Source organism: Bos indicus x Bos taurus, chromosome 12 (assembly GCF_003369695.1).
Source record: "Bos indicus x Bos taurus breed Angus x Brahman F1 hybrid chromosome 12, Bos_hybrid_MaternalHap_v2.0, whole genome shotgun sequence".
Taxonomy (NCBI): domain Eukaryota; kingdom Metazoa; phylum Chordata; class Mammalia; order Artiodactyla; family Bovidae; genus Bos; species Bos indicus x Bos taurus.
The window spans coordinates 36,500,035-36,508,676 of NC_040087.1; the positions used below are offsets into that span (position 1 = coordinate 36,500,035).

General features: G+C 45.2%; 1 pseudogene; it reads right to left on the reverse strand.

Annotated features, from left to right (window-relative positions):
* Nucleotides 1-670: 670 nt before the first annotated feature.
* On the reverse strand, nt 671-5,906 carry LOC113902104 (annotated as a pseudogene).
* Between the last annotated feature and the right edge of the window lie 2,736 nt (nt 5,907-8,642).

The following is an 8,642-nucleotide window of genomic DNA, read 5'->3' on the forward strand; positions in this document are numbered from 1 at the left end:
TATTTATATGGAAATGACCTAGATAATAAATACATTTTCATTACTTAGTTTAGCACAATGATAGAAATTCAGGTTACCAAAATCTGGAGAGACTATTTTAGACGGACATTTCTAAGTATAATTATTTTTAATAGTTTATCTAAAAGCTCATATCACATATGTATTTTTTAGGAGTTATTATTATTATTTTTTTTTTTAGTGTTGTAGACATGCGTTCCAGGAAACAAACTCACTCAGAAGGACAATGTAGATAGTGGAGTGCAGTTTATTACACCGGCGGGCCCTAGGCAGAGTCTCCTCTTAGCCATGGACCCCGACCAGCATTTGTGAAAATCTTTTATACCCCATGTGTACGTGTCTGAACCCACCACTCCAAATTCCTTGAGACTTACATAAACCAAGGAAAATACAATCCCAATAACCCCATCATTCACGTGCTATGTGCTCATGTGCTCAAACAGTCAAACAATTAGCCAATAATCAATAAACCCGAGGTTACACTCTGATAGATACAGAACAATTTATGGCCTATCTGGAGGAAGGGGTGATTAGTGTCTGTTTTCTCTTAGGCGATGAGTAACCTAGATACGATCTTCAAGGTTCCCCTGTCTGGAGGGGGTCTTATCCTTCTGTTGTTGTTTTCATAGGCACTAAACACAGAGTTCAGAGTCCATTGGAAAGGTGGCCGAGCATGATCAGCATGAACAGGTCTAAGATGGGGTCCAGCCCCTATGAATTCTTTCTTCATTCCCCACTCTTGATGCTCTTAAGTCATATTATGAGCATCATTCATAGGGATATATTGCACCCTGGCTCTCCGACTGCCAATTTTGGAGAATGACATCAACCTTTGGGTTACAGAGTTCATAATACACTGTAAAATTCAGGGTCCACAAAGCAGAACTATCAAGACAACTACAACAGTGGTAAATATAGTTTTCCACCAATCGCCCTTCACCCAAGATAGGACCAAAGTCCAGAATGGAATGTTTTCATTTGAAATTGCTTTTACCTGGTTTTTCATGTCATCTAAAGCAGTCGATACATTGCCAGACAAGTGAGGAATGTATGTACAACATTCAACCTTAATTATAGCACAAGTCCTTCCTTGAGCAGCTATATGTCCAAAGCCATTCTATTATGAATTACCGCTTTTCTCATTTGGATTTGCTCTTCATTTAAGGCTTGGATGGCTTTTGTTCTATCTAGGAGGGCCTGTTTTGTGAAATTAGTCAAGGCCTCTACTTTAATCATGATATCTGTTGTCCCTATAGAGGGTACGAATAAGGCAGCAATATACTCATATCATTGAAACATGGATCTTGTCCACCTAGCATGTAAATAAGGTAGATTTACAACAAGTAGGTTAGGCTTTTGTTACACTGGCCTTTATATCAAATGTAACCCCATGACCCAAGTCTATTGACTGTAGGTCTTACACCAAGAGAGCAAGGAGAGGTTATGATTGGCAAGAGAGAGGAAAGTCTCTTTTTGTCATCCCAGAAAAGAGCAGAGTGGTTTAAAATCTCCTTGGCAGAGTGGTGACACCCACCAAGGAAGTCCATCCATCACTGACAGAGGCATAGCCCTACATACCCAGCAGTTGGAAGTGTTGTGGAAGTCTGTGTAGGAATGTGCCCATGAGATGAAAACATTGTCCTGAGTTGAAACGAAAGTTAAATTCAAAATCACGTTGATGAGGCCAAGCAGCAGGAGTTGATTGTGCGGCTTTATCCTGAAGGGGCTTGTCCAGGATCTTCTTTTCCTTCTTCTTAAGGATGGTCTTAGTTTCTCGAGGGTCGGCGAGGTCCCTCTGTGCAGTCCACTCAGTGTTTTTTGGGTCTGTGTGGTATGTTCTCTTCGTCCTCGTATGATGGATCCAAGGGACAATACCTGCAACTTTAACTGCCCTTTCACCAAGGGGCGAGAAAATCATGTTTCCAATCTTTGACCCATACTTGGTCACCAAGAGTAAACTCATGAATCTGTACCCTAAGGGGGAACGGCACCCTTTTCTTATATAAACTTAGTTACCCGATTTATTACCTTACCCAGTTCCATCTGCTGTGAAATCCTATTCCTCATTACCTGAGGCAAATTTGTTGACACCTGTTTTATTATGGGACAATTTCATATGGAAAATAGCCTTGGGACTGTGGGGTCATCCTGAGTCTGAGCAGAGCCGTCAGAAGCAAGTCCACCCAGGAGCAGTCTCTATGATCCACTTGGAGAGTCTCTTTAATGTCCGGTTGGTTCATTCCACCATCTTAGAACTCTGGGCCTATATGCAGTGTGCAGTTTCCATTTGATGTTTAAAGTTTTGCTTACTTGTTGTACTAAATCAGCTACAAAAGCCGGGTCATTGTCTGAACCAATGCTGGTAGGAAGTCCAAATCTGGCAACTATTTCCCTAAGCAGGCACCAGGCTACTTCTGATGCTCTTTCATTCCAGGTAGGAAAAGCTTCTACCCATCCCAAGAACGTACATACCATGACCAGCAGGTAATGGTAGTGTCGGTGAGGTTTCATTTCAGTGAAGTCCACTCCCAAGTGTTCAAAGGGCAGCGTACCTTTCCGCTAAATACCCAGAGGTTTTTGTCTGAATACCTGAGAGGCAGCATTAACCTGTGAGCAGGCAGCATGACCTAGGTGGGTCGCTTGGTGTGTTTGTCTTACCAGATTGTGTGCCAGCTCTTCTGGTACCAATAATTTGCCACTTGGCAATTCCCGCCATCCCTTTTCAGTCTTGATGGCCCCTTCTGCTTTGGCTAACCTAACAGCCATTGTCCTTGTTTTATCAGGCTAGTGCCATCAATATATAGGACCCAACTAGGGTCTGGAACCTTGTGTCCTTCTTTAAAACAAACCCCAGATACCTTACCTCCTCCTTGCAGATCTGTGCCTTCTTCTTTGACACCTGGTAACCTGCTTCCATCAGCAGCTGGAGCAGTGCTTTTGTCCCTTCTCAGCATTTTTCCTTGGTCTCGGCGGCCAGCAGCAGGTCATCCCCATATTGTAGGAGCCAACATCCATACTCTTCCGGATGGAATGAGTTCAGGTCAGAAGCCAAGGCTTCCCCAAAGATGGCTGGGGAGTTCTTAAACCCTTGTAGAGGAGTCCAGATGAGCTGTTACTTGGTGCCCCCGACTGGATCTTCCCATTCAAAGGCAAAGATGGGCTGTGACGATGGGGCAAGGTGTATGCAGAAGAAGGCATCCTTGAGATCTAGGCGAGTATAAACTTTAGTCCTTGGTGGGAGGAGGCTAAGTAAGGTATAGGGGTTTGGAACAGTGGGGTGTAAAGTCACAGTAGCCTGGTTGACTAGCCTGAGATCCTGTACAGGCCTATAGTCCTGTCCTCCTTCCTTTTTGACTGGTAGGATCGGTGTATTCCAAGCCGACTGACACTCTACTAGAATACCCGCTTGTTTCAATCTATTGATGTGGGGCAGTATGCCGGCCCAGGCCTCTATTGTTAGCAGGTACTGGCACATTCTAACCAGGATGGTGCCTGGTTTGAGTTTTATTATCACTGGGGCTTGATGTCTAGCCAGCCTGGGGGGAGGAGGGTTTGTGTTTCGCCCAGACCTCAGGGAATAATTGAGTTAGCTCTCTCTCATGCTCTTCCGGCCCACCTGGTTCTTCCTTCGGGGGCTCATGCAACCTCCACTCATCTTGGGGTGGTATTGAGAGAGAGAGCAAATAAGTCATAGTGTCCAACTGGAAGGTGGGCCTCTCCTCAGGGGAAAAAGTCACTTGTGCTCCTAGTTTGGAGAGCAAGTCTCTTCCCAACAGGGGTACTGGGCACTCAGGAATGTAGAGGAATTCATGAATCACTTGGTGCCCCGCCATCTGACATTTTCTGGGCTGGCAAAAAGATTTAATCATGTCTTCTCCCAATATCCCAGTTACAGCAGTAGTCTTTTTGGACAGTGGTGCCACAGGTTTTACTACCGACAGTTCTGTTCCTGTATCCACCATGAAGTCAGTGTTTTGGTCCCCCACTTTTAAGGTTACCATGGGCTCTCAGGGACTGATATCTCTGAGCCCCGGCAGCCCTATTTAATTTCCAAGTCAGCAAGCCCCACAACTTGGGAACTTCCCCTTCCTTCCTTGCCTTAGGGCATTCATTCTTCCAGTGGCCAAAAGCTCGGCACCAGGCACACTGGTTTGGCTGTAATGGGGCCCAGGGCCTCCCCTGGGACCGGTTGAAGACTTTCCTGTCCCTGGGGCAGAGGAGTTTTTCCGGAGGGCCTGAGATAGGCTTTCCCAGAGTAGCAGCTAGCATTGCAAATCTCTTGTCTGTTCTCTTTTGTTCCCGTTCCCTCCAGCTCTCTGGCAGAGCGCAGTCTCTGCTTAATTCCAACGTCTCCCTCCCCTTCTTGTCAGTACTCACCCGGAGAGACTGGTATAGCTTGGGCAGTTTGGCTGGAGCTGGATCCTGGAAGTGCTGGCCAGAGGCTTCTGTCACTGGGATCGGAGCCTGCCGAGGCTCTACGATCTCGGGAAGAGCTGGCGGAGGAGCAGCGGTTGCTGCAGGACTTCACCTGGCCATGGATCAGGCATTAAGGAGGCCTTCGATCCTGGTGGAGCACTGAGGCAGGAATGTCATTATCCAGTATGGAGGAGGGGTCAGGTCGACCCGTCCAAATCCTGTAGAATTTCCTTTTTTATCATCAGTCAATTTCTGTGCCATTGATATTTTTCCCTTTCCCTTCTGGATACAGAACCTTGTCCAAGTAGGAGGGTCTTGAGCTAACCCTAGCCATGAGTCAATATATGGATATTGATCCAGGTGTCCCGGCTCTCCTACTGTATAGACTGCTTCCACTATTTTTAAGTTCATGGTGTTCTCTGGTGGCCATCCTATCCCACAGGGGGCCATTTGACCTCACAGAGTATGTGAAGGTGGTTAGGCTTCATCTTCACCCCATAGTCTCCTCCTAATCCCTTCTTAAAATTTTTAATCATGCACTCCAATACAGTTGCCTCAGATTCACTTCCTCCCATCTTGCTTACCTTCTCGGACCTTCTTCTACTTTTCCTTTTCGTTCTGTCTATGAAGTTCTCAGTACCCTATGTACTTCTGATATTTCCACTCAATGACACTAAAATTGCCATTCTGCATCCTTCCTAATTGGGGTGAGAAGAGCCTTACCTGCCAGATTCCAGAGGGAGGAGAGGGATCGGCGTGCCTTCACCTGCTGGTCAGCACAGCCGAACCAGAAACCACGTGGTCCAAGACTGTTTCTCCCTTAAAGTCCGTTCTGCCTTGGTGGGCTTGATCAGGTGCGGATGATAACACAGATGGGTTAAATATACTATGTCCCAGGCCATCTCCGGGAAAGCCAATTCATACTAACTTATGTATCCCCTTCCTTCTAGACTAACAATTCCGAGGGGGTCAAGAATTTCACAGCAGGCGGGACACCTCCTGGGGGAGGGCAGAATACGAGTTTCCTATCCTAAAAATCCCCTGGCGATCGCTGGTAATAATTTTCCCTGAGATGGCGTGGACACACCTCCTAAATGACCTTCACAAATTTCCTTCCTAAACCATAGCACGCTTGTCGACCTGTGTACCAAGCAATCGCTGCTGCCTGCCTATTCCAGGCCCCTGTGGGTCTGTGCCCCTTCTAGTCCCTCCCAGGGGGGTGATCAGGCCCCCTCTTCCACCCTACCGGGTGGGTTCCTCCTCACCTGAGTGCTCAGTTCCCTTGCTGCCGTTCACTACCTGCCAAAGTGAAGAAACCAGGCGTTGAAAGGCTGAATTCTTCCAGAGGGGCGAGGCGCCTTCCCCCCTCTAGGAGATTCAAGCCACAAAGCCTCGGGGTGGCCTCAAATGAGACCTGTCTCCTCAAAGTGACGAGTTTCCCGGCCCATGCACCAAATGTTGTAGGCACGCATTCCGGGAAACAAACTCACTCAGAAGGACAATGCAGATAGTAGAATGCAGTTTATTACACTGGCGGGCCCAAGGCAGAGTCTCCTTCTTAGCCAAGGACCCTGACCAGCATTTGTGAAAATCTTTTATACCCCATGTGTACGTGTCTGAACCCACCACTCCAAATTCCTTGAGACCTACATAAACCAAGGAAAATACAATCCAATAACCCCATCATTCACGTGCTATGTGCTCATGTGCTCAAACAGTCAAACAATTAGCCAATAATCAATAAACCCAAGGTTACACTCCAACTGATACAGAACAATTTATGGCCTGTCTGGAGGAAGGGGTGATTAGTGTCTGTTTTCTCTTAGGCGATGAGTAACCTAGATATGATCTTCAAGGTTCCCCTGTCTGGAGGGGGTCTTATCTTTCTGTTATTGTTTTCATAGGCACTAAACACAGAGTTCAGAGTCCATTGGAAAGGTGGCTGAGCATGTTCAGCATGAACAGGCCTAAGATGGAGTCCAGGCCCTGTGAATTCCTTCTTCATTAGAGGCACTTTCCTTGTTGACAAACTGGTAACAGATATAACAATATAGCAATATTTAACTTATAATAAACCTAGGCACTATGAAAACTTTATGCTTAATGACTCTTAGACATGTCTATATTAGATTAGCAAACATTAATACTAGATATTTAATATTGATTATTTCCCAGTTCACGTGAATCTAAAATTCATTTAGGTTAATTTTTTCTTGTATTTAGAAATGTTTGATTTGTAAGTGCTTACTTTTCTTTAGGCCAATTAAATAAGAACTCATTTACAAATTCAGCAATATTAGAAAAAAACAGAAGACACACACTGAGACATACATAAATCCAGAAAGACAGACAGTGATCTCCTAGTTTTCCACCTTAGATTCAAAATATCTCTTTGACCCCCCTCTTTTATTTTTTGGCTCGAAGTTCTCATTTGCCCAAGGCTGAGGTCTCAGGGAAAGTGGGGAGTGTATTCCAAGCCCATGGAAAGGGTTAACTTCAAGCTTTGCCCTAGGCAGGCCTTTTTAACAAGCTAGATGTTTTCAATTGCATATGCTAAAAGAACCAGTTTGCATTTTCCAAGGGAAAAAAGAAAATCTCCTTTTGACCAATTTTCTTTGAAGTCTAAAGCATATCCTGGCTATCCTGCATCAAAAAGTCACCTCTCCTTTCTGTAGTGATAGTTTTATGCCAAAATTATAGACCAAATAGTGCTCAAATTGACTCTGATATCAGGGGCAGATCAGCTGATAAAAGCTTGGATTGTCCCACTGGTGGGAAGTGAGACCTTTTTCCCATCAGAAGACTCTGAAGGGTTAAGGGAATTTGCAGGAGTAGGGGAAGCTTGGTCCATCCTACATGTACCATAATATTAATAATGCTTATTTACTTTACCAAAGTAACAAAAGATTTTAAAAATGAATATAAATCACTGAGAGACAAAGAAATTCATAATCTGTTATTGAAAGCTGCATTCTAAGAAAACTTTGTTTTCTTCACTTACAGAATAGACTAACTTCCAGTCTGGTACCAACTAATCAGATAACAAAGAAACAAAATTTGCTTATCAGTTTGTTGGGGCCCATGTGAGAAAGCAGGAGAGACACCATCTTGAAGCCTGTCAGACAGGTTGTGAACTGGGCCTGAACCCTGCCCAAGAGTGAGGAAACTGTTGCTAATAAAAATCAGGTCTCCTAGAGACTTCCCTCCCTACAGATGACAAACAGAGAATGCAGTTGAGGTCAGGCTGCCCCTGTTAGATTAACTATGGAGACATACCCCCTTGATGTATAATCATGGTTCCCCCTCTTTAACCTTAATTGCTTGTCCTCCTAGCACCTGCTTGTTGTAAAACTCAATCATACACAATAAAGAGGATGCTAACATGTAACCAGTCACATAGTAGGGGGCATAAAACCGGGCCTCTTGTTGCAGGAAGGAGGACCCCTTCCAGGGCCTGAAACTGGGCTCTTGTCTAACAATCGGAAATGAATTGTCGCGGAGACACATGTGCTGACAAAGCAAGAGATTTTGTTGGGAAAGGGCACCCAGGTGGAGAGCAGTAGGATAAGGGAACCCAGGAGAACTGCTCTGCAGCGTAGCTTGCAGTCTTGGGTTTTATGGTGATGGGATTAGTTTCCAGGTGGTCTTTGGCCAATCATTCTAATTCAGTCTTTCCTGGTGGTGCACGCATCGCTCAGCCAAGATGGATGCTAGCGAGAGGGATTCCGGTGAAGAAGGAATTCATAGGGCCTGGACTCCATCTTAGGCCTGTTCATGCTGATCATGCTCGGCCACCTTTCCAATGGACTCTGAACTCTGTGTTTAGTGCCTATGAAAACAACAACAGAAGGATAAGACCCCCTCCAGACAGGGGAACCTTGAAGATCGTATCTAGGTTACTCATCGCCTAAGAGAAAACAGACACTAATCACCCCTTCCTCCAGACAGGCCATAAATTGTTCTGTATCAGTTGGAGTGTAACCTTGGGTTTATTGATTATTGGCTAATTGTTTGACTGTTTGAGCACATGAGCACATAGCACGTGAATGATGGGGTTATTAGGATTGTATTTTCCTTGGTTTATGTAGGTCTCAAGGAATTTGGAGTGGTGGGTTCAGACACGTACACATGGGGTATAAAAGATTTTCACAAATGCTGGTCAGGGTCCTTGGCTAAGAGGAGACTCTGCCTTGGGCCCGCCGGAGTAA